At 40.1% G+C, this 27890-nt stretch overlaps 1 protein-coding gene across 6 annotated transcripts in view; it reads right to left on the reverse strand.

The window, feature by feature from the left end:
• Nucleotides 1–27890, reverse strand: part of Sorbs2 (sorbin and SH3 domain containing 2) — a 300238-nt gene that overhangs the window by 132222 nt on the left and 140126 nt on the right. For all 6 annotated transcript variants that reach the window (XM_027391151.2, XM_035452343.1, XM_027391146.2 and 3 more), the window contains exon 3: nt 27356–27494. The gene's annotated coding sequence lies outside the window, so the exon portion shown is untranslated. The remainder of the gene's footprint in view (nt 1–27355; nt 27495–27890) is intronic.

A 27890-nucleotide genomic window follows, 5' to 3' on the forward strand; every position in this document is an offset into this window, starting at 1 on the left:
TAGCAAGGAGTGATGCTGGGAGGCCTGAGTTTTTAACAGCAGCTCAGATGAGAACCAAGTACATGTACCAATGTTTTGGTTTATACTCTGAGCCCAAAGATGTATCAAAAATGTGTGAAAGCCACAAAGCTGAGACTTGTGGTCTGTTACTTGCCTAAATATAACAATGTCTGTGATCATAAATATGCAAAACATGACCCAAAGTCATCAAGAAAAACATTAGCTGAAGGGCTAAGGGTGTGGATTTAATTGGTACAGTGCTTGGCATGTAGCATGAAGATTCAAGTTCAGATTCTCAGCACCCATGTACAAAGTCAGCTGTGATGCACCTGTAATCCCTGCCTGGGAGGCAGACACCGGAGGGTCCCTATGGTTCACCAGCTAGAATACCTAGTCTAATTGGTGGAGGCACAGCTGAGGAAGATACCCAGGGTTGATTGGTAGCCTCTACATGCACATGCACACACATGAAGCAATTTTGCTCTCACGTACACCGAAACAACACACACACACACACACACACACACACACACACACACACACAGAGAGAGAGAGAGAGAGAGAGAGAGAGAGAGAGAGAGAGAGAGACATACAGACATACACGTGCACTCAAAAGACCATATGAAATCTTTACCATTCTGTAAGAAAGTGTAAAGGCTCATTTGCTTCTCTGTACCTCTTACACTTTAAATAGAAGCTATGCCTGAGACCAGCCTTTCTTCTTACCTTCGTTCTGCTCCTTAGTTTGTGATCTTCCCAGGATACAGCATGAAGGAAACTGAAAATGCACTTCTGCTTTCGTTATCTCTTTTGATAACAAAACACACTGTGGTCAATTGACAGGAGCAAACCAGGTATGGCCTTCCCGGTAATCATTAAGATATTTATCTGCTTCACCTCACCCTGTGCTCCACTTGATCCTGGTCTGTATCTATTTTGTCTTATGTCTTGCTTTTCCCATCCCTTGTGTCTGGGCTTTAGCATTTCCTGAGTTGGAGACTTGTCCTGATTTTCTCAACTTGCCTTCCTTGGTTTCTCAGCTTCTTAATTTCCAGTTTAACTTGGTCCATTGGCTTGTTTTTCCCATTCATTTTTGGTGAAGACAAATGTCTAGTCCTCTGAGTCCTAGTCCTGTGTCAAACATTTTTAAGCATAGAGTTTGAGTAACACTAACTAAGGATCTAACTTTTCAAGCTGGTTGGCTAACATTTTACAGCCACTCAGTTTCCAAGATAGTCAGAAAATAAAAACCAACTGACCAACCAACCAACCACCAACCAACCAAGCAACCAGCAAAGCAAAGCAAAGCAAAACAACACACCATCAGCATGACTGTAGATATGACCTGGTTTAGAACTCTTCTGTGACTATTCATTGGCCACCTAACTTGGCACAGCAAAGTAGAAACGATGACAGTAGAGGTTTTTGTAAGTTGCTCTTCCATTCATTCACTGACCATTCATTCTTTTGGTATTTATTGCATTCTTAATTTCCAGGCAAAAAAAGGACCAGAAGTGTCCAGAGAAAACTAGGGTCCATGAACACATGAAGTTGAAGTTCCACTGCAGTTTACTTTGGGAATCAAATAATATAATTCCTCAAATCTGCATACCATCATGCCTCAGATGTGGAAAATTCTCAAGAGCTATTAATTATTGTCATAGCCATAAAATAGAAGCTTAGCCAAAAGTTTTTAACAGGAGTATACTGAAATAATAAATAAAGACCAGGGCTGAGGAAATGACAGTGTTTGCAAATAAGACCTCTGTTCAAATGCCCAGAATCCACATAAAAAGCCAGTGTGGAAGAATGTGCCTGGGATGCCAGAGATGTGAGGCAGAGACAGGAGGGTTCCCAGGGCATAGCCAGTGTGTGGGATCCAGTTTCAGTAAAATACTCCGTTTCAATAAATAAAGTGGATAGGGACAGAAAAAAATAAACAGTGGACACTACTTCTGTCCTCTTTATGTTCTTGCATGGATGTGAACACCATTCCCACATTCCAAAAAAACTCAAAACCTGTTTTTGTAAAAAGGAGTGAAAATAAATGGAATCCAGGGAAAAGGAATTGTTTCCCAAGCATGACTGACACTAAGTTGGCTCCAAGTAGCTCCTAAGTGTTGGCCCATACTCGTTTATGTGGTGTTGCAGATCCAGGAATATAGAGGGCAAACCTGTCCATCTACTCTGCACACATGCACAGCCCCCCAGCAGTAGCTGGGACTCCTTTAACAGATGAACCTCACAGCAGCTTGTAGCTTTGAGCCCTTTGGCCCTGGCTGGTACTGGCTCAGTTTCCTGGAAAGCCATCTTGTCTATACCCATCTACAAAGCAACCGAGATCTGAACTTCAGATCAGAGAGATGGCAGGATGGAGGTTTATCGTGTTACTCTTTATTAGGTACATTGTCATCTCTAAGTTCCATCTTCTTTTCTTAAGTTTCATAGCATCATGGTGAGATAGGCTGGTTTTGCAACTTGCAGCTTAGAGGAAATTTGTCATTGGTCACTAATTTGATCTCACCCTATTTGGCTATGCTAAGAATTGTAGGATCTTTTCAGTTATCTCTCTCTCTTTTGCATACTCATGTCATTTTTAATAGCTCAACTCGGGATCAAACTTTGGTTTCCCTTTGGTTTTGCAAAGATTTCCCAACTAGCTTCCCAAAGGCTACCTAGTATGACCCAACCCAGATAATCCCTTAACATATTGCAAGAGTGAGTGCTGCAGTTGTTTGTCCCATGGCTTCCTTTGGTGATGAATATGAAACCATATATATAAAAATTATATGTGATGATTTATTGCCTCCCTCACATGTTATCACAGTACCATATAACCCTGTACCTTCCTAAAATATTAATCTACTGTATTACTTTCCATAGCTGTCCTCCACATCCCATGGATTTTATGCTAGACAGGGATCAGGTGCCCATGTGTGTTGAACAATGCAAGCTTTGAGATGTGAACTCTTTCTCCCTTCCCCCTTATTTTTGTTACACTTTCTCTACTTTTACTTCCTAAAAGTTCATGTGGTTTGATGCTGTTATAATTATACCATTATACTGGGATCACATGAAAGATGGTAATTTCAAACAGTGTTCCCCACAGTATAAGCCATTGCATTCACTGGGAACATGTAACCACAGTAAGCCTGATGTGGTCTTTCCCAGCTTCCTGAAAGTAACTGGTAGGTTTTAAACCTGGATTTGTTTCATTAAGTCAGTAGATTATCAGTCCACATTGTATGGTTGGTATTGTTATAAACCATTGGCTATTTTCTATTCTGTATTACTCAACAAAACTTGCAGTTTTGATTGAGATAGGGAGAAACCTGATAAATTATCATTGCTCAAGTCAAATCAATCAAGGAAATAGTATCACCTTGGGACCCATGCAAACAAGTGATAGTGGCAGCAAGCCTACTATACTGAGATGTTTTTGAACTGTTAGAATCCCAGAATGAATATAGTTTACAAATTCAATAATATTTGACACACTGGCAGCGTAGACCTGTGATAGGTGTCAGCAACAATGTCATGACAAGCTTAATGTTGTGATAAATGGCCATTAAATGCTGCTGAAACTGGTTCCTAACATTATTACAACTTTCCTACACTATGATGTGAGGTTTTCTTCTTAGCCACTTCTAATATTATTTGGTGATTCTCAATTAGGAAAGGGATCCCAGAAAGGAGAGACAGCTTAGGTCTTGTGCTAGCCCCCAGGTGTTAGGCTAGCCCCTCTAAGGACTCTATCCATCAATAAGGAAATGAAGAAGAAGAAGAAGAAATGAACAGACACTTGTAGCCCAGCTGAGGGCAGAGGACCAGATTCACACTGCTTGGAGATGTGTGGGCATACAGGAGTATTTCCTCACTACCATTTATGAGTAGTTGAAGTGGGAATGAGACATGAAGGATAAAGGAGCTGTTCCTCAGATGGCCAAGTAGGTGGTAACAGTACCATCCTGTACCTGGACAGATAGGAATGCAAGTCTAACCAGAAACATCCCTAAAGCAAGGAAGGAATCCTAAATGGCCCTATGCTTTTTATCTCCATACATTTTTAGACAGATATCTTGAAAAATATACAGATCATTTCTGTAGTAGAGTTAATTATCCTCTAAACTAATATTCATGGAGTCAAGGAAGACAAAAGGACATGGTAGACACCTTCTTCATGGCACCTTAGCCCCCAGGTAGTACCATTCTGACTTGATAATGGAAAGATATTCCAAATCTGCTTAGTGAGTAGCCATACCATATTTAAGGGGTATCTTACTGGACACTTAGCTTACTGCTTGAGAATATACAGTTAGATATTATTCTTATAGATAAAATCTAAACAGTAGCAACAAATAACATTCTCTTTTTGGTTTCCTGTAAGATATTATTTTTTTAGGTCAATATGAAGACTTCAACTCAAGCTGCTTGAAGAATGCCTTGATGAAGACCTGTCCTATTGGTTTTCATGGTCACTATCTTTTGGCCATGACATTTACCATCACATTTCAGTCTTCTGGAAAAGTTGGGTGGGGGATCCAACTCTTAGAAACATGTCTTCCTGCTCTATTTTTGATCTTCATATGCATTAGCAAAACCTTAACCTCTTCTCTAGCCACTATGGAAAAGGAATTAGAGGGAAATCAGAGAAGGAATAACAAGCTGACAGACATGGAGAGGGAAAGACCAAGTGGCTTTTCACCAGGGCTTAATTTCTGTGAGATTTATGGCAAGCCGTGTTTTCTCTACACTTAAGTAGCTTGAAGGGTTATAGAAAGATAAATGCCTACTGAGATAATTCAAATACATTTACTTATGCCTGAGAGTGCTCCAACACCATTATGAAGCATGTTCTCAGGGCTGTTTTACACAGTGTGAGAAGTTTCTCTGGCTCTCCATAGTCACTTTGATCTGATTAGAGTTCACCAGTGGGAAAGGAGCCTGGATCTAGTGGCTGGGACAAGCTCCGAAAAGCTAAGGTGACCATGCTGGGATTGATGTATGGTTAGGGATATGAAGGGTGAGATGTCAGTATGAGGTTTAGGCCTTCTAAGACAGCATCACTTCCCTTCAGTCAACAACCTATATTAATGCTTACCTCATTAAGGACTAAATCATGTCCTCCCAGAATTCCTGTGATGAGGGCTAAGCAGGTAAAGTGTTTAACATATAAGCATGTGGACTTGAGTTCAGCCCCCCATAACCAATAAAACTAAAAACCTAATTGAGGCCAATATACATATAATCCAAGTACTGGTAAGTTCGAGACAGATGGATACCTGGGGCCTACTGGCTGGTGAATCCACCCAAATCAGTGAACTCCACGTTCACTAAGAGACCCTGTCTCAAAATATGATGTATAGAACAACTGAGGAAGACACTTAATGTCAGCCTCTGGTCTCTACATGCACCCACACAAATATATACCCATATGTGGACACATGGGGACACACACACACACACACACACACACACACACACCACTTTCTATGGTGGAAACCTTGGCTCCCAAATACCTCAGAATGTGATTATATTTGGAGACAGGCCTTTAGAAAGATGGTTCAGTTAAAATGAGACCATTGAGGTGGGCCTCCATCCATTTTACCTAGAATCTTTGTAAGGAAAGGAGATGTGGACATAGAAAAAAGATACCACATATGCAATCATGCAAATGAAAGACTGTCCTCATACAGAGGGGGAGAAAGCAACTGTCTCGGGGGCATGCACAAGACAAGAAGAGATGCTGCCTGGAAAGGAGAATCTACTGACACCTTGACCGTGAACAGCCTCTTGAATTTCCTTCTGGCTTCCTGAACTTCAGGAGATAAACTACCCTCATTTAAGCAAAATAAGATAATGCCAAGTTGAAGCTTTGAGCATAAAATGCAACTTTATTGTTGGTTCAGAAAGTTGGATTTAGAAACAGGCTATGATCTGATCAGAATGGGCTAGAAGACCCTTGTCTACGGGTGGTAGATCAGGTTAATCAGACTGTCAGTAAGAATGCCCTAAAACTTCTCAACCTTTCTAATGCTGTGACCCTTTAGTAACAAGTCCTCATGTTGTGATGACCCACAATCATAAAATTATTTTCATTGCTACTGTTATGAATTGTAATGTAAATATCTGTGTTTTCTGATGGTCTTGGGCAATGCCTGTGAAAAGGTTGTTTGATTCCCAAGGGGTCACTACCCACAGGTTCAGAACCCCTGACATTTTTGTCACCTCTCACAGGCAGCTGGAGTTGCTAGAATAATTAGTGCCTTGCTGGAGTCCACCACACCCACGATAGATGAGTCAGACCGAGAGGTCAGGTCAATGGTGTTTCCTTGTCCTTTGATGCCCACTTACTCTATCCCTGGAAGATCCAGGCTCATCTAAGCTGTGGTAAGAGCTGGCAACAAAACTCATTTTTACTTGAGGCACACTTTGTAGTTTTCAGTGGCTTGCTGTGAGGTAGGAAGGATTGCTCACACTTGAACTAGGAAATCAGCATCTAATCAGAGACTATAGGGGCATGTGATCTTGGCCTTATTAGTTGGTACCAAGTTTTAATGAAGGGAAATGCCATTCAGGGCCTCAATGTGTGCTGAGTGAAGTTTTTTGGAATAACTGCCTGCATTTCTGGTCCCTCCTATTGAAGGGACCAGCTCCCTATTTCGGCAGCCATGACAGTAACACATGCTCACTATGACCTTGTCTTAGTCACTAGAGGTTAGGTGCCTGCCTCATGACAAGGAACCAATCAGAAGTTAGCTGGTGGTGCTATGCTTTACCACCCTGGGTGTACTTTACGGACAAGCCCACAGCAATGATGCATAGAGCATAGCAACCACCCTGGGAGGGCCTATGGGCCATAACAACCAGTTGACCAATCAACACAGGGCAAGCCCTCCAAGCCTGGAGGCACACCAATCGTGAGCCTGTGCGTACCCCTAGACACTCCCCTTACAATGCCCTACAAGATCTCTCGGCAGACGGTTCAAACTGTCTTTTGTAGCCATCCGACATGGTGGGTGGACAAAAGACCCGAACTAACATGGGGTTAGCTCGTTAAATTACAATAAAGCCTCATGCAGTTTGCAGCAAGCTGTCGAATCTGCCTGGTGATTGGGGTGACCACGGTCGTGGCCTGGGACCCTGGATACCTGAGTTTTCCGGGGGGTCTAACACTATGTTCACCAGGAAAACTCTTTAATCATGCTGACTTTGGTTTATGCAATGTGTTCTTGAAGATACTTGCAGAGTTTACTTTCTGCTACTCTTATATTTCCATATTTACATCTATTGTGGGATATGGAATGCAGCATGCTGGGTATCAGAACTCTAAAACCCTTAAGGGTACCCAAATGTACCTGTATATTAAAGGAAAGTAACCTCTGCAGCTGAGCTAGACTCTCCAGACAGTCCCCAATGCCAATCCTAAGGAGCCTAACACTTATGGGAAGAGGAGGTTTGCAATGGATTTTGTATCTGTTTTTTATTACTAATGAGATGTTACTCATACATAAAAGTAAATTGCTTAATCATCTGAAAATAATTGTCTCATAAAATGAGATTTTGTTAGTTAGTGTACCCATGAGTTTTAGCAATCCATGGTGAAAAATAATAGCCAAACTGGTAGAGTAGACCTACCTCTGGTGACTATGAGATTTCCCTGGGCTCCTTCCCAATGTTCTGAGCCCTAATGCAAGCAGCATGTACTTGATGAGAATGAGACTCCCATCTACAGTATTCTCTGGGGAGAACTGGTGGGGAAATGTAGGAGAACCCAGTGAAGACACTGTTCTGTAGTGACATGATGACAGGAAGGGCTGTGTGCTTTGAACTTGGCTCTGTGCACTAGAGGTATGGCTTTATTTCAAAATGTATCTTTAAGGGACTTGGAACAAGATACCTTTCATAAATGTGTTTTCTTGAAGAGAACACGGAATTCCATAGCCATCAGTAGTAGTCACTGAAGTTGGCTACCCACTGAAGGTGCTGCCCTGGGGATGATTACATAAAAGCTGGTCCAGGGGAACTGAAAAGAGAATCACCATAAAGACAGCTTGGACCTGGGAATGCCACAGCTCAACAGCCCGAGGAAGCCCTAAAGCTGTTGCTAAGAGCAGTACCAGCATCATGCTTGCTCTGAGCCACCTTTGGCAACAGCAGAGACTGGCAGGGAAGGTTTAATTGCCTTGACCTTCCTGCCTTCCTGATATCCCATTGAGAGTCAGCCTTAGGGGAAAAGATGAATAATCCTTGTATTGTATTAAGAAAAAGAAAGGAAGGAAGAGAAGAGAAGGAAAAAAGGAAAGAAAAAAAAAAAAGCTAGCTAGCTTTTCATCTGAAATCCTGATAGGACTTGAAGCAAATTAATCCACTACACAGACTCTGATTCCTGCCCAGTTTGGCTCAGAGTTTACAGATATCAGCACATTAAATTGTGTAACCTTATAGTACATGGGCTTTGATGCCAGTAGCATTTTATGAAAGGAAAAACTAGAGACAAATTGGTTCAGAGTCTGCATTAATGTATGAGGAAGTACATTTGGTGATGCTGGGGAATGACCCCAAAACACCGCAGAATACAATAGTTCACAGATTAATGGAAGGGTTTTAGTTGTTCCTTCAGACAAACCAGTGCATAGAGAAATGAAGGCCATGGCCTCAATGCAAAGGTGGAGCGGGAAAAAGAATGCATGCCCACTTGCTATATGCCCTTTAAGATCCTTGCAAACAAAAATAGTAGAAATTAATCTTAAGGGATTGTTGCTCACCTGCTGGGTGCTATGGCTTCAATTTCTGTCTATAAACACTTGCTGAACTGGTTAGGAAGTGGACCCACTGGGGAAGTAGTTAGCCTTGGTAGCAACTGTTTATAGGGATATGTAGAAATATCAACCTCTGGTCTCATAAGCACACTTGCAGAGAGACCATAGGTTGAGGAGGACTGAGGTTGGCCCCCGAATGTCCTCGTAACTGAGGTTAGAATCCTTGCCCCACCCCCACAAGGCATGCTGATTCAGACGAGATTTTTCCCCTTAGCTGCTGTGAGAGTATCTCTAGACCATAAAAGGGGAAAGATGATCCTACAGCATCATTCACACATGCCAATGATGCATGTTGTTCATACATAAATATAAAACAACTGGCTGAGGAGTGGCTCTCATGTTAAATGAGGGAGGCATCTAGCAGCTGCCTAGCTAGCTAGAGTCTACAACACTCTGAATAAAGAAGAGAAATATAGACTACAAAAGGAACAAAATATGGACATGAACATGACAAACAAACTTAAGGAGATAGATGTTTTTGATAGGAGAGAAATGGGAAAAAAAAGATATCAAAGAAAGATGCTGGTGTCATGTCCTAGATGCTTTTCCTGTTGCTGTGATAAAACATTGTGATAAAAGCAAGTTAAGAAAGATTGGGGGTGGGGGCTTATCATTTGATGGCACAGCTCCTCATGACTGAGAAGTCATGTTGTCAGAGAGCTTGAGCTAGCTAGTCACACTTGACCCAGCTGGTCACGTTGCATCTTCCGTCAGGGAACACAGACAGTATACATGCTAGTGCTTTGCTCTCTTTCTTCTTAGAACCCAAGGCTGGGTGGGGGAATGGTACCACCTTCTTTAGGGTGGGTCCTCCTTCTCCAACTGACTGAATTAAGATAATATCGAATGGGCAAAAACAGAGGTTAGTCTAACCTTAAGTCCCTTATAGTTGTACCTGGAAGTTTGTCTAAGGTTTTTCCAGATCCTATCAAGTTGATAGTTAATTCTATCCACTACACACTATCAAGCACAGGGGGGAAATGGAGATAATGATACCAAAGAATGATGGAGAATGTGTCTTTCCTGACATTAACATCTGTTATAATGCAAAAGCAGTTCTGCTTTAAGGTAAAGTTTATCAATATTGAGAATCATCCATAGTGATTTTGCTTTCCAGCAGACAAGTGATATCCAGAGACGGTTTTAATTGCAATTACAGAGCTATGGAGAGGTGTTAATCGGCATCTCATAAAGGATAGGATGTCACTAAATTTCCAACAGTGTAACAGAGAATCCACTATAACAAATAATCATGCCATCAAAATTCTAACAATGCCCAGGATAAGACACTTGGTCTAGAGGACCTCGGTGGACACAGAGCAAGAGCTTAGGGATACATTGTGTCATCTAGCCGCAAAACAGGATTGTCTAGTTGGTGCACACTAACACTGTAGACTCACTAAAAGTGAAATGAAGTAACAATATTATTGTAGGTAGAATTCTTTTCATCTATGTGCACAGTAGGCTTTTAAAGACTATAGTCAGTGTCATCACTCTTTCTTAATAAGTTGAAGGGGGCATCCATCCAGATTACGGCACTGGAAAGAGCACAGTTCTTTTCAGGAAAAAACCTAGATTCTGTGAGTAGAAAATGACCTTAAAGTAAGACTAAAGAAAATCATTTAATTAAATCTGGCTGTGTTTCCATTTTATATTTGTCTTTTCAAACTGTTAAAAAAACACTGACCCATTTAGTCATGATAAAATATGCAGCCTGAAGAGTTTTTCCTTTTTGAGATAACCCATGGATGTGCATCAGACAAGAAAATATTGTTTGTCTTATGGTCATAATACTTGATATTTAAATTGGCATCCATACTCACACTTAGGATTGTAGAGGGAACGTAAAGCAGCCACTGAGATGAAAGACATTCCTTAAGGGGGGAACCTTCCTCAGAGTCACTTAACATAGCTAGGAGTAGTCCATGGGTTGCTACAGCACATTAACCACAAACAATTCTCATCCTAGGAAGTACACTTACTGCAATTACTGGTGCATAATGAATATTTGATCCTAATTAGACCTAATGGATGAATTATAATTCTGTATTTGACATGGTGGGATTTTTTTTTTGGACACTGACCCATAAATATGAAAAGAAAAAAAAAAGTCTGGGGAGATTGAGTTTTGAATTGTAGTCATTTTAATATGACTGCTCAACATTGTTCATTTCTCGGAGTCAATTAGCAATGATGAAGAGTTGTCTGGGAGTCTCATAAAATGTAGACATAGTTAAAAACCCTATTGGGAAGATCCCAAATAGTATCAGTATAACACATTATGCAGTGAATAAGACATGTTCATTTTCTTTGCTTAATTTATTTTATTTCCTTGAGAAGTTCAAGTTTAAAATGTACTTCCTACAAGACATAATTTTATCAATTCTAAGTGGGATACTAGCTAGAAATTTGACTAAACATATTCATGGCTCTTTTTCAAGATCATTTGTAAGAATTCCCTAAGAGTAAAAAGGGAACAATTTTAACCTTCCTTTAGTTTCACTAGGATAATACCCTCTTCAGTAGGAGAAATATCCAGCAAAAAGAGACACTGCAGATGTGTAACTAAAACCCTTTTAAATGGAATAGGAAAGCTCAATTCTCTGATTTTTTTTCCTTCTAATTTTCTCAAAGTCATAGCACCATGGTAGAAGAGTTTTGGTTCAATGTTGTTCATTTACTTTTTAAAAACTTATCTGTGGGGAATATAATTTCATATATAGTCACAAAATCCTTCATGACACATTCACAATTTATATTATAATCACGCAATTCTACAGTTTTACCAACTGTGTAACATTATCCAACTTCTGACACTCACAACATCCAATCTTCATGGTTAAATGCCAGAAAAATCAAACAGCCAATGCAGGTCCGTTGGATGTTAGATGCCTCTGGTCCTGTCAGTCATTTAAGAATAAGGCTTCCTTTACACTTTGCTCCACCATTCCATAGGTGCTCAGAGTCTACACACTTGCTAAACCCAATGTGCAGAAGGGAAGAGAGGGGAAATATGGAGGATATGGGCATTGGGAGGCAGAGTGATAGCAGACTGGATCACTTTCATGAGCTGGGTATGGACGTGGGTGGGTGTGACCTGGCCATGTGCCCAGAAGAAGAGGAAAGAGGGCTCATTTAAATGCACAGCATCACTTCTGGCAATTAAATCACAAGGAGAAAAGACATTTGTCTGTATACTTGACAGCTATAGAAACAACACTCAGTTCTCTCCTTCAACAGAATGTTGATGTGAGCTACAGTTCTGCCTTGGCTGTGTGCATTCGCATAAACTGACCACAGGGCCAGCCAATCAGATGTCCTGCATAGATCCCTTTCTGGCTCTTCCCAGAAATCATGGTCTTTGTGTCACATGGTGACTGATGTACTTGTTTCCCCTCACACTTATTGATGAGATTTGATTATTGTCACCCATGCTTCATTTTCACATGGAGAACAGTCAGTGTAACCAGGAATTAGGCCTTGGATTCCATTGTCCTCACCTGTTCCTTTAAAACTTCCTAATGCTGCAACCTCTTAATATAGTTCTTCATGTTGTAGTGACCCCCAACCATAAAATTATTTTCATTGCTACTTACAACTATAATTTTGCCACTGTTATGGACCATAGCGCAGATGTCTGATATGCAGGACAATTGATAGATGTGACCGCTGTGGGGATCATGCCCCACAGTTTGAGGACCACTGCTGTAAACTGTCTGTAGGGTAAATACACAAGAAAACAACAGGTCCCTAAGGTATGTACAAATGTGAACTTAGCCATGAAAGTCACCTTTCTAGTCACAAATATACTACTCAAAATACGATACGAACACAGGGACCTTCATATTGCCAGGCATATTTTATAGCAGATATTAGGTGGAGACATCACAATGAAAACAGCATTGAGCCTGGAAATATCAATGAGCTTTGAAAGCCCACATACAATTAGCAACCTGAAGCTCAACCACACTTTAACCCAGATTACAGGGGTCAAAGTTCTCACTTTAACTTTCTAATCATTTGGCATTAGAACTAGAGCAATCTTCATTTCTTTCTCTTTCTCTTATGACCTCTCCTTTTGAAGAAAACATATCCCGACTCATACCTCAGCAGGAATAAATTCTGATGCTTGTTTATCTCACATTTACTTGTCTTGTTTATTTATTTATTTATTTATTTATTTATTTATTGGTCTATGTGGTATGTGTAGAGCATGTATTCCTCTCTCTCTCTCTCTCTCTCTATATATATATATATATATATATGTGTGTGTGTGTGTGTGTGTGTGTGTGTGTGTGTGTGTAAGTTAGAGGTTGACTCTGCATATCTACTGCTATCATTCTCCACTTTAGTTTTCAAGGCAGGGTCTCTCACAGAACTTAGAGCTCATCATTTGAGGTAGAAGTGCTAGCCAGTGAGTTCCTGAGATCTTCCCATCTCTGTCCCCCAGTGCTTGGGTTATGGCACTGCACTATCATCTTCAATTTTTAAGTCAGTTCTGAGGATTTGAAAGCAGATCCTCAGGCTTGCTCAGCAAGCACTTTATACACTGATATATCTTCCTATGCCCTGATTTTATCATGATTGCACATCTAACCACACTGTCTGGAGGGATTTAACTAGGAGTGTCAGGAAAAGTTCTGAAGTAAATTTACATCAGTTAAGATGCAAAACCAAAAACAAAATTGAAAAAGCCCCCAGATTTTTACAAGTGTTTTCAAAGGTCCATAAAATCCAGGCAGTTTAATAGTAAACAAATAAAGACATCCAAGAATTTTAATAGTGTACAGATTATGTGGATCACTGGTTGGTAGAACAGACAAGAAATCCCTGGAACTCTTCATCCACAGCTTCTTAGAGGATGGGAGCTCAAGCAAGTGCCTCTCCAGCATGCACTCATCTTGTTCATGCTGTGACAACCATTGCTCACATTAGGACATGTAGCTCTGTGAAATTTAAAGATTATTTTTAGCCATGTTCCAACTTTCTCCTTGCCGTAGCTAGAAGCCATCCATTTACATTCATGGGATTTTAATCATGCAAACTTTTCAAAGTAATGAACAGAATATCAAATTGTATTCTTCTGGCTCAGGATCCTGACTTTAAGCAGGTTACTCTCTGGATAGAAAGCAGGTCCGTCAGTCTGCACACTAAAATTAGACTTCTTTGTGCGATCCTAAGCCTCAAGCACCGTGTTCCGGTGACTACAGCTGAAACATTGCATACCTTTACAGGACCATCCTGCAGAACTGGATTTACTGTGTGGCTTTAAAACCTATTGACATCCCTTTCGGGCTAGTTCCTAGTTCTCCCACTATTTTCTTGCTGGGTGGCAGGAAAAACCTAGGAATTTCCTCTTTAGGAAGGTTCTATTTACTAACATATGTTTCAAGGTGTTATCGAGGTCATTTTTTCCCTTTGACTTCAATGGCTTCTCTTATGCCTAAGATATTAAAGTAACTCAAGGTTCCTTGTAAATGTGATGTTTTTCCTATAACACCATGTTGATGATGTCTTGATTCATAATTATCCTCAGAAATGAGATAAATTATTCACTGATGGGAAGAAGACAGACCAAAGTTTTTCCAATTTTGGTGGGTTTGAGTGTGTGTGTGTGTGTGTGTGTGTGTGTGTGTGTGTGTGTGTGTGTATGTGTGTGTGCACCCTCACACATGCATGTGTGTGCAAAACGCATCTAATGGAGTCCCAAATCCCACTCTCGGTGTTTACACATGGTAACCTCTACAGCCCTTTGTCCGTGTTCCTTCTCATTAATACTATTACTTGGTATTCAGAAACTGCAGGAATGCCACCTTTCTATTGGAGTAGCTCTCTGATATGTCCCAAGTTTTCAAGAGATGCTTGGACTTGGACAGTTCTCAAATTTGGATGTGCAGGAGGGAATGATTGTGCCCTGTCATGAATGACAAGGACATCAATATCACTAAGTTTAGGAGCATATCTGTAGTATGTCAAAAGTCTGAGGGGAAGATAAGAGCTTCTTTCTTAAAGACATGATGTAGAACTGAACAAAGCTATTTTTGCTTCATACAAAGAGAGTGCCACTTATGTATCAGCCTCTAAGAACTGACTTCTCTTTCTTTTTGCCTCTAATTCTCACAATTCCATTAGCAGTCAGGCTCCTATATTCTGTTTTTATATGTAAGGAGGTGAGGTGTTTCATTTGGCACATGCAGAAACAAAATAAATGTATGTGCAGTAGAGGGCAAAGGTGTTGTCCAAGGGCTGTGTTGGATGACTGACTTCATGGTGTACACATTTAATGGCAGTGATAGGGAAAACACTGGTTCAACAGTTTACCTAAAAACACCTCATAATGAATGACTGAGCACAGAAGACTTAGATCTCTGAAGTAAATGAGTTTCCTGGAGGCTGGTAGGGGTCTTTCTCCCCTGCAATTAAAAAATATGTGGAAAACGGACTCATTCAACAAGATCTGACTGTGTGTTAGATGACTACTCTAGAAGTTATTTACTGCAATCAATATTCAGAGATCAAATGTTATTTTGGACAGAAGTAGGTAGGAAACCACTACTGTAATTCTATTATTTGCATCCAGCCCTCATATTGAGAGCATCATATTATGTTTTGTTTCCAAGGAATTAAAAATGACTTTTTAAAATTACCCAGAAACATAAAATAAACTTCATGAACATTGTCCATGAGGGAATTAAGATCATGCCAACTCATAATATTCCCCTCTGGTATATTATTTTGAATTAAAGACCTTGAATGATGGCAGATACAAAATCACTCTGACCTCCCTTCTACTTCCTTTTTTTGTTTTTTTTTGAGACAGGGTTTTTCTGTGTAGCTTAGGAGCCTATCCTGGCACTCACTCTGGGAGACCAGGATGGCCTCAAACTCTCAGAGATCCGCCCACCTCTGCCTCCTGAGTGCTGGAATTTAAGGTCTTTCTATTTCTTAAAAACAAAGTGTTCAGGCAGTGGTGGTACATGCCTTTAATCCCAGCACTTGAGAGGCAGAGGCAAGTGGATCTCTGTGATTTGAGACCAGCCTGGTCTACAGAGCAAGTTCCAGGACAGTCTACAAACCCACAGAGAAACCCTGTCACAAAAAACAAAAAAAAAAAAAAAGCAAAGTATCTTTATCTGCAGATGATATGATGGTATACATAACTGAGTATAAAAATTCAAGAAAGACACTCCTACATCTGATAAACACTTGTAGCAAAGTAGCTGGGTGCAAGATTGACTCACAAAAATCAGTGCCCCTCCTACATACAAATGAAAAATGGACTGAGAAAGAAATCAGGAAAACAACACCCTTCACAATAGCCACAAATAATAGAAAACATCTTGGGGGTAGTTTTTCCCAAGCAAGTAAAAGACTTATAAAACTTCAAGTCATTGAAGAAAAAATTAAAGAAGATATCAGAAAATGGAAAGATCTCCCATGCTTATGGATCAGTAGGATTAACATAGATTAACATGGTAAAAAATGGTGGTCCTACAAAAGCAATCTACAGATTCAGTTTAATCCCCATCAAACTTCCAACACAATTCTCAGGTTGTGAAAGGGCAACATTCAGATTCATATAGAAACAAAAAAAAACTTAGGATAGCTAAAATAATACTGAATAATAAAACAACTGCTAGGGTATCACCATTCTCAATTTCACATTGTATGACAGAACTACAGTGACAGAAACAGTGTGTTATTCGCACAAGAATAGACACATCAATCAATGGAATCACACTGAAGACCCAGACATAAATCTACACACCACGGACATCTGAAATATGAGCTAAATGCTATGCCACCTATTGTGTCATTTTTGTCTTTGTGAAGTTTCAGAATATTTGGGATGCTTTAAATAGAAATAAAATTATTTCTCAACTGAGAAACAGCCTTCAAATTTGTTCTGCATCTAGGATATACTCTAACTTAAGAAATGTAACTTACAGGGAGAAGTTTTTTTCACATTTTTATTCAAATCTTAAGTACATAAAATGAATGATACACAAGATGCTATTAATTTAATCATAGCTTTGCATACACCTCTCTAATTGTAATCTCCTTCCTCTCTTCAATGGCATACACTACAACATAAATTTGTTATTTGACAATCCATATTTCTTTGCACTATTTTGATGTATGTTTCTAACAGTTACTACTTTTCAAAATAAAGTAGTTCTTTCCTATGGCTCATGGATAGTTTTTAATCTTAAAAAGCTGTACTAGGTTCTATTAATTTTTTTCTCCTGTATGGAATCTTTCTATAGTCAGAGTGTAAAGTTTTAAGTCATGAACTCTGTATGGTGTGATAGTATTTCATTCAATGAATATAAATTGTTTAAAACATTAAGTAGTTATCTGTGGTCACTTAGAACAGTATATTATTAATAAATTCCTAATTCATTCTTGGTCTATAAATCCATTTTTTCAATCGGTAAGTACAGTTGAGTGCTAAAAGTACTCATTTGAATATTCACTAACAGTATGGGAAGGTCTGCTGTGAAATGTGTCTTATGACACATATGTCCTTATTCATTCAGAATACTAATTAGCAAAAGGATATTTGTGAATACATGAAGTTACTGTGTATTGTGTAGATAGAAATGACTGGTAGCCGTCTGTTGAATTTCTACAACAGAAATAGATACAATTCTATAAGAAGGATAAATATCTCACAACAGTCAAGTGTTTGCACCTCAGGAAGACAATTGTCACTTTGTTTTAGGCTCATCTGGTGCTGGAGCTTGCCACATAAGACAAAGAAAGTGGGTGCCAATTTTCAAGAAAACTCATAAAATTAAATGCATTCAGGATGATAATCAAAATCAATATAAATGGTGACATATTTTATACATAACTATCATAAAACAATAACCAAAAAACTCTTTTTAAACAGCTAGGGAGCTGCCTCTATTAGTAAAGAGCTCACTGCACAGCCGCGAGGACCTGAGCTGGACTCCAGGACCTATGTAAAAAGCCCAGCATGGAGGGAAGGTAGACACAGGAAGAGCACTGGGTCTTGCTCACAGGCCATATCTGGAGGCCCAGGTCCTAGTGGGAGACTTTGTCTCAAAAATAACATGTATGGCTCCTGAGTAAGTCTATTTGTGGTTGGTCTCTGCCCTCCACACACAGGCCTGCACACACATACATACACACACCAGTACACACAAAATAAATCAATAACCCCAAACTTTAAAAAGTTAACTTCCAGTCTTCTTTTCACAAAGCATTGCTCACTTGACTGCTTTATTAGTTTCTTATAAGCCACACATTTCAGTGATCTGGATATTAAGCCTAGGAACTTTTTTCTTTGAAATTTAGGACTTATTTTGTCTTGAACAGAAACAATCAAATTTTAAAAATAAAATGCCAACAGTACAATTTTCTGTCAGAAACACTTAGTTTACTTCCTCATACTCTATGATGAAGAGGTGATATGTTGAATGATATTTGCGTCTCACTAAAACAGGTGTGTTGCATTCCTGTGCTGTGGGGCAAGAGCCATTTCCTATTTCAGAAATGAAGCCGGCCCTGAGCTGGCAGGTGCTAGCCCCATCAGAAATACTTTACTACCTTGGGACTCTCCCTCAATAAAGTGGAAGGAGAGAACTGATCCCTGAAACGCGTCTTATCTTTTGTCCTCCACACAGACGCCTCACATGGGTCCACCTGTGTGTACACACATGTGCCTGAGTGTGCGTGCATGCGTGCGTGTGTATGAATGCATGTGCCCCCCTCCCCATCACATACACAACTGTAATACATTAAATTAAACTAAAAAGTAAAAATTCTACATTGTACTGGGTGTTGGTGGCACACGCCTTTAATCCCAGCACTCGAAGGAGGCAGAGGCAGGTGGATCTCTGTGAGTTTGAGGCCAGCCTGGTCTCCAGAGCGAGTGCCAGGATAGGCTCCAAAGCTACACCGAGAAACCCTATCTCGAAAAACCAAAAAACAAAAACAAAACAAACAAACAAAAATTCTACATTGTGAAACTATTTGATCTAATAATGCTCACTGCACTCATGCATTCTCATATGACTTTTCCAACATTCTTGGATTGTTTTTAAAACTGAACATCTGAAAGGTTAATTCAAATAAAACCAAGTCACCAGAGTAACACATTGACTAACCTCTAAGTTGCCAAACTTCTCAGATTTGCAAATTTGAATGAATAAGGTACCACTGAGCTGAATGCCTGTCAAGAACAATTAAAACAGTTGGAAGTTGGGTTTGGAGCCATATTTCCAATGGTTAAAATAAGCAAAGTGCAGTGTTTTAAAAAAATGTATGCATGCTCCAACCCTCCAAATATGTGTATGTGTGATATGAGAGTGTGTATATGTGTTTTGTGTGTATGGTCACATAAGTCTCTCTCTCTCTCTGTCTCTGTCTCTGTCTCTCTCTCTCTCTTTCTGTGTGTGTGTGTGTGTGTGTGTGTGTGAGAGAGAGAGAGAGAGAGAGAGAGAGAGAGAGAGAGAGAGAGAGAAAGTCAGAGTCAAAGGCTTTCATCATGTTCTTTCTGTGTTTCTGCATTTCTTTCCACCATATATACTGAGAAAGGGCCTCTTGTTGAACTGGAGACTGGCAATTCATCTAATCTAGCTAGACAACTCATTCTAGGTACCCTTTCTCTGCCTCCAGAGCATTCTGATTACAGGAAATCTGCCTTGCCCACTTAGGTAGGAACTCAGTTCCTCACCCTTCCTTAATGAGCCATCCCTCTAGACACATGTACTTCCCTATTAAGTCAAATTCAGCCATTGTCAAGTTCAAGTGCAGATGAACATTAGAATGATTTAGGCATGGGTTTTTCCATTCTGTCCTTTCTAATACTAAGTTGTCTTCATAAGAGTAAAATTTTAAACATAACTGCACTGAGTTATTAACCCACTTCTCTTGTTGTACTGACAGGTTGTTTTAGCTGGCCCAATCATAACCCTGGGTTCTTGATAGAGTAGGTATTCTGTGCCTTTTCTGAACTCCTTGCAATTTTTGCTCATGAAAGTCAAACTGGTTAAAATTTGTAAATGTTTCCCACAAAAATTAAAATGAATGCCCTGGATTTCCCAACACTATTCTTCAATAAAAGAAACCAGAGGTCTTTGAGGAAATAGCTGGTTTGTGGAGCAGGAAATACACAAAATGAGTATGAAGTATCCTGTTGTGCCAGAAAACAAGCTTAAAATGATAGGAGTATGTCAAAGGGACATCCACACCAATCGACAAAAGCCGAGGCCCAAACTGGAACAACATGAAAGAAGGAAAAGTAAGGTAACCTTGGATTAACTCTGAACTGCGTGAGTTACTATCTCAATCTGAGACAAAATACCAGACAAAAGCAATTGAGGGAACAGGAATGATATAGTCCAACATGGCAGGGAAAGTGTAGCAGACTGAGAAGTAGCTGGTGGGTCACATTTCATCCATAGCCAGGCAGCAGAAGGCGATAAAATCCAGGGTTCACCTAGGTTTCTCTTTTTATGTAGTGTGGGATCCCAGCTCATGGCAGAGTGCTGCCCACATTTAGGGTGGACTTTCACACTTTGTTTAACCTAATCTCGACAGTCCTCTGCAAACAGGACCAGAAACTTGTTTGTTTGGTGACTTTTTAATCTCACCTATTAATGTTTAGATCTTGATATTGAGTATCACAAAACTCAGATTATAAAAATGCCCATTTATTTAAGATGGCATGAATAAATGAGCAGATTTAAATTAATAGGGTAGAGTACAAATATTCCTTGTAGAAGAAAGTCAACCTTTGGGATGTGGAGCCTATACAGGCCTCCAAGAGTGAGCCTTTGAAGGTTTTATTCCCTCTGCTTCAGGTCTGGCTCTTTGCTACTTGATCTGGCCACCACATGAGCAGCAATGGCCAAATGTCCCCACCAGGGAGCTGCCTTGCCTTGTTCACAGGATGGACTGTATCCACTGGAACTGTGAGGCAAGATAAATGTTTCTTCCCAGAAGATTTTTCTATCCTGTATTTTTCACAACAGTGTGAGCCTGGTTTACAAAGCAAGTTCCTGGATAGCCAGAGCTGTTGCACAGAGAAACACTGTCTCAAAAAATCTAAAAAACCAAATAAAAATAAAACAGTACAATATGGAAAGGGGATAGAAGGTGCCTTTATAGGAAAATAAACCTATTGAGTGCTGCCTCAGCCAAGTGGTCAATACACTACTGTCAGCCATATGTCCTATTGATACCATGTGCCCATGTGATATGATAAGAAGAGCAATTGCTCCGAGGTTTCCCTCTCCCAAGCCAGCCAGCCCAGTTTAATTATGGGAAAAACACATGGCAAGTTTCAAAAAGACAGTCTACAAAATACTCGACAAGTATTCCCCAAACTGCCACAGCCCTCAAAAATAAGGAAAGAAGCCTCATAGCTAAGAGGAACCTAAGAAGGAATGGGTAAATGTAATATGATAATCTGGACAGGATCCCAGGACAGAGGAAGGTCACTGGGTACAGAGGAGGAGAAAGTATGAGCTTTGGTTAAAATAATCATCATCAATAAACTATATTAATTACAGTAGGATATTGAATGTAAGATAGCATTTGTCTTCATAGTTCTTATATAAGTATAAATTTGTTTGATTTAAAAATATAAACAGTTGCGGAGAGGGAGGAGGGATGAGCAAAGGAACCAAGACTGTGCTGGAGAAACCCACAGAAACAGTTGACCTGACCTAGTGAGAGCACAGAGACCCTAGTTGTAAAGCTGGAAAACCAGCATTGGACCAAACCAAGCCCTCTGAATGTGGGTGCCAGCTAGGCCAATACAGTCTATGGGACCTCTAACAGTGAAGCCAGTGTTTATCCCTGGAGCACAAATGGATTTTGGGAGCCCATTCCCTATGGAGGGATAATATTGCAGCTCAGATACAGCAAGGATGGCCTAGGCCCTCCCCCAAAGGATATGATGGACTTTGACGGTCCCCCATGGAGAGCCTCACTATCCCTGGGGAGGAGGTAGGGGGTGGGTTGGAAGGGTTGGTAGGGAACATGGGAGGATGGGAGGGTGAGGGAATGGGGGTATGGATATGTAAATATGAGTGCCTCTCAAATAAAAAATCATTTAAAAAGAACATATAAACAAAAATCTTGTTCAGTCTATTTGCATTTCATTGTGAATCAGTCAATAGCAGTTATAAAGTTCAAATCTCCTATGATACCTACATGCCCATCTTTTCCCAGGTCAGGGGCTGTGGGCTAGTTCTGCAATGTGTGTGGATCTTGAAACTCAGAGTTAGCTATCTGAACCATTTCTCTCCATCAGCATCTCAATAATGATGAATTTGCAAGAGAGATTTCTGTTTCTCCTAACAAGACAGAGAAAAATATAAGAGAAGGTCTTGGGAGAATGAAAAAAATATAATGGGACCTGGAGACTCAGGGGAGTTCTCTGCCAAGTTCCTGGGAGGATGCAGTCTGCTTTCTCCTCCAGCCCTGTCCTTTCTATTCTTAACCCTAGGTGGTAGATCAGCTGGCCCACATGTTCCAGTGTGTATAGTACTGATTCAGAGGTTTATTTCTATCTCTCACTCCACGATTCATCAGGAGAAAGTCCAGGAATGAGAGTGGCAATGAGAAAACCTAGTATATCCTTATAGTACTCCCTGCATTTCAACAAGGAATGTGCACATCAGTGTGAAAGACTGTCTTAGGGAGACTGCAGACTCTATGATGACTGTGGGCTATGGGTATTTAATGATTAAAGTAGTTTTTAATTCCTCTTCTCCCCTTCCATTCTTCCTCTTCCCCTTCCTCTTCCTGTGATGGTCCTGAGGATCAAACTCAACTCAGAGTAGCATGTATACTTGGCAGATGTTCTATCATTGACTTACACGCTTAGCCTCTGCACTGTGTCCTATTTCAAAATTTGTTATTTCAAATATTCTTTTTTGGTTGAAATTGATGACTTTTGTGACGATGAGTGTATTGCTTGTGCTATGCGAATAATCCTCTTTGATCTCTTGGGAAGGACTCACTGATCTTGACCTGATCTGAACCACAATATTGTTTTGCTTTTTGCTTAAGAAAAGAAGTATTTTATATAAATTTAGGCTATTGTAATATATCCTTATGAAATATATAAGTATGAAATGGCTCATTTCTTTCTGGTAGTTAATTAAGCACAAAATGATTTTCAACTAGGAGATATATGCATTCTTAAATGACAACTGAAATCATTTGTGAAAAAGCTATTTAATGATCTGGAGAAGCATGTGCATATACATAAGCTTGGCATTTATTTTTGGTGTGGTATCTTTGCTCTTTTCCATATGAACATTCTGGATGATGGACCTGCCTGAAAGATTAAACTCCTGTGCAAGGGTGCATTTAGTAAGATGATTCTGATTGTTTTGCGTCATTTTCTCTAGGACCTGGATTTGAGCACCTTCTTCTCATTTTGCTAATTTGGGACTATTCAATTCTTATATGTCCATAAATCTTATAGCCAGAAGAGTGACGCCAGAGCTAAACATATATATATATATATATATATATATATATATACCCCAAGTTTTGCTGTTGCTATTTTATAATGTTTTATGCTTTATGCAGTGTCCAGTGACTTTGAAAGTCATCTTCAAGATATAAACTTTATCCTTAATAAAAGTACACTTGATTAAACTTAAAACTGACTTTAAAGTTTCCAAAAACAAATTTTCTGGAATTTAATTTGATAATGAGTCTGTGTTAATAAATGTCAGTAAATTTAGTCAAACTAAATCTTTATTGAGGTCACCAGTTAGTTTCTCTGAAATGTCTGCAGACGGGGTCACACACTGTCCAATTAACAAAATGTCAAGTTGAATCTTAGTTTTCTGGAAGACTTTTCATTTTATGATGGCCTCATAATCATGATGACTTTTCTAAGACTAACCCATGGAAGTTCTACAAGTATGTGGCTCTACAAAGTGGTCCTATTTTTGTTGGAGATTATTTACTATGCCTGGAATCCTAATGCTTGTTTCTTTTAATGAGAGAAATAATACCAAAAATATTTTGACATTCAGCCAACAAAATTAATATGATCAACAAAGGAATGTTTTCAGATCCAGGGCTTGATCACTTTTGTTTCTGAGGTCACAGATTTGCTGAAAGAAGCTTGCAAACCCACTCTCCTCTCTCCTCCCTCCAGTATCCCCATGCGTGTGCGTGTGCGCGCACTTGAGCTTGCATACACACACACACACACACACACACACACACATAGACTCAGTCATCACACTTACACTCAAACACATACACACTATTTGTCTCCCTCTCCCCTCCTCTCTCCTCTCTCTCTCTCTCTCTCTCTCTCTCTCTCTCTCTCTCTCTCTCTCTCTCTCTCTCTCTCTCACACACACACACACACACACACACACACTTTTACAACCAGGTCTGTTCACATACACAGTGGATCGGGGTCAGCACGCCTTTCTGAAAGAAGCTGACTTCACTGACTATTCATTTATTCTCAGTTTACATTACAAGCAAGAGTAGCAAACGTTTCAGTGCTCTCAATGTTCCCTAGGAGTGTATCAATTGAGCAGGCAGGGAAAAAAATCTGGGGGAAGTTTATTATTTTTCCACCAATATATTTGACACCACCTTTGGAAAGTGAACAAAGGGCACACTGTCAAGAGGACAGACCTGGACAAAATGTTACTGTTTGTTCTTCACAAGCACAGAGGTATATTTAAGCAAAGAAAGACATTCCATAGCTCTCTTGGGACTTCCTTCCTTTAGCTGAATGAATTATACCAGCATGTTCACACCACTGTGATTCAAACTGAGCTGGTATTTAAAATGCAGGCTGCTATGTGCCAATGCTTAAGTACCACAGCTACAGAAATTCATATTAGACTTCAACTTGTCCTGAAATAGTCATAGGATATATAGAAAGAAATGTGTATACACATGAAAGTACAGTAGAAGTCATGGAAATAAGAAGTGTCCTTGTTTGACAGCTTCTGTACCCACATAACAAAGCCTCTAAGTCACCAGGAGTCACCTGGCTTCGGATTAGGTTTCCAAGCCAGCTTGCTGACACTCATGAAACTTTTGGCAAACATAGGCTGAGTTTCGAGCAAGGGTGGGTAGAACACTGTGTGAGCCTATGTGAAACTCAGTGGCTTCAGTTAGGTATCTCCTAGAGTTTCACCATTCGAATGGTCCAATGCTTCAAAGTAAAATAAAACAGAGGGGCACAAGGAAGAAGGGCAAACAGGACATTGCATGACTCACCAGGATGAGATCACAGTGTACCATCTTGAAAACTGACTTTCTTCCTTATGTCTCTGATTTTGCATCTGCACTAACAGCGCTGTTCCTGGCTCTAGGAACACATCTGTACCTGGCATTGCTCACCAAGCCTTCCCACTGCTAAAAGGGACCATCCCTGATCCTCAGAGATCCTTGGAAACAGCAAGGCTCTCCCTAAAAGTAACAGGGACTCACAAGTTGACCGTTCACAGAAATCAGATGATTGATGTATTCATTATAGTGTGGATTCCAAGAGGCCAAATTGCAAGGCAATGATGCTGACCCTTTTCCAGGTTTTCTTACTATAATCCACACACTGGAGAAGAGAACTCCATGTACTTCTACTTGAGGAGGAACATTCCTGAAACATTCTCCCTCCTTTTACCTCCTTCAAGTCCTGAGTGTTGGCCATTGGCTTCCTCTCTTTACAAGGGTCACAGAGCAGACTGTGTCAGGCCTGTAGAGTCACAGTCTGAGACCTGATGGCCAGCCTCTTCCTGACTGGATTAGGCTCCTAGCCTCCAAAAGAGCAGGGACAATATAAACCAGGGGTATCTAGAACAGTAGCTAACAGGAGGCTTTGAGAACATTCAATGCTTTAAAAGAGCAGGAAGAAAACACAATGATGTGCATGAGGTTTGGAAAGTAAAGACAATATTTAAAACTGATTAATGTTTAGTAAAAGGGTTAAGATTCCACCCCTTTTAGGAAGCACTTTTTGTTTGTTTTCATTAAATTCTTCATCCTATACATCAAAGAAGTTTCACTAAAACTTTTGGCTGCTGAAGATTTTCTTTTTCTTTTTTAATTTATTTTACTTTTCTTTTTTCTTTTTCTTTCCTTCTGCCTTTTTATTTGTCTTACACTTTTTGTTACTCAAAAGATCACTAGGCCATTTCAATACATGTTTTTCTGTTTTTGTTTTTATACAAAAGTCTTTTGGTAAAAAGCATCTTGAAATGCCAAGGAGTTCAGTGCTCATGTTTTAAAAAGCAACAATTAGGCCTCAAGGCACATGGTAATTTGGGGGAAGCAGGAGACTCCAGTAGGGCTTGACAGAATTGGTTCTATGAACTCTTTGCTACTGTTTTCTAGACAGCCTGAGCTGTGAATTGTTAGAATAGTGGTTCTCAAACTGTGGGTCACGACCCCCAGAGGAGGCCTAAGACCATTGGAAAACACAGATATTTACATTTCATAGCAGTAGCAAAATTACAGTTATGAAGTAGCAAGGGAAATAATTTGATGGTTGAGGGGGTCAGCACAACATGAGGAACTGTGTTAAAGGGTCGCATTAGGAAGGTTGAGAACTGCTGTATTAGATAGTCAGTGTGATGAGAGATCTCTGCAGGGGCACATTATTCTTTAAATTGCAGGTTCCTTCAGAAATAAAATCTAAATCATAGCAGCAGCAGAAAGCTAAGCCAGCAAATTATCTGAAGGAATAGCTATCAAAGCATTAAGGGGAAAGAAAGCCTTTTTACTGAACACAGTAAACACTCACAATCAAAGTAAATGGTGTGCTTGAGGTTAAAGTCCACAGATCAAAGTGCTTTGCAAAATGTCAAGTGCAAGCATAAGGGGGAGGGGGAGGAGGGGGGGAGGGGGAGGGGAAGAGCCAGACTACTATCCCAAAAAATATTTACTGTCCAAGAAAGACCAGTCAGAAAAATCTACTTCATGAGAGAGTTAGCTTAGCTAAATTTCAGCTTGGGGAAGGGTTCTCAAAATCAGCCACCCCAAAGTGTACTAGGAATCTAAAATCCAACAACAATAATAATGATGATGATAATAATCCACTCCCCCAAACAACTTCTCATTCCACACCAGCCGTAAATAAAACGGTTAAGAGGAGAGCATACTATAATATAGCCACCTTGCCATGCATCAACGACAATAACTAATACACCGTCTTTACTCAGGTGGGCTGCATCTTGTTTAAAGAAAGCCATTGGGAATTAAATAAAAGAGCAGTCTAAACAACGAAATGGTGGTGTCTACAGGTCCTCTCACTTCTGAGGTAGCACTCAGGAACAGGCAACAGGCGGGTCTGTGTGGGCAGCTGGAGACAGAGGGCTTTAGGCAAAGTTTACAATTACACTCACAAAAAATGCAGGATGCTGCTGCTACATCCCAAAACACTGTGTCTACCTGTGAATCCCTCCGCCTCCTCCTATATTTGCTAAAAAGTTCTCTTGGAGATACTAGTCATGACCACACCAGAAAACAAAAACAAAAACAAAAACAAAACAAAAAAACCTTACCTTGAAGAGGCTGAACTTCACAGTTGCTCCAACACAGGAAGCAGGACTCAGCGGCCCTTTCCGTGTAGAGATTGTTTGTTTAGCCCTTTTTAAAAGGTCTTGACCTCCAGAGGTTTAAGATTAAGTCCAATCCAAATGTCTGCAGGGAGGAAAAGGGGGATCGGGGGTCAGGAGAGAAAGCAAATGAGGGAGGCAAAGAACCTCAGCTGCTGGGTGGTGCTCCGGGCCTGAGAGCATTTGAGCTATTTTCAGCATTACCAGCAGCTGGACTTGTCTGCGAAGGGATGAAAATGCCTTGCCCAAATCACCACCCCCACCCTGGGGGGGAAAACCAACACAAACCAGGAAATCCACAACAACTTGGTTCATTGTGCAAATATTCATTGAAATTTTGAGGGAAACTGCCAGTGCTATTGAAAACACACACACACACACACACACACACACACACACACACACACACACACACACACACACACACACACACACACACACACACACACACACACCCTTGACTGAATCTTAAAGGAACACA

This window comes from Cricetulus griseus (assembly GCF_003668045.3).
Source record: "Cricetulus griseus strain 17A/GY chromosome 1 unlocalized genomic scaffold, alternate assembly CriGri-PICRH-1.0 chr1_1, whole genome shotgun sequence".
Lineage (NCBI taxonomy): Eukaryota > Metazoa > Chordata > Mammalia > Rodentia > Cricetidae > Cricetulus > Cricetulus griseus.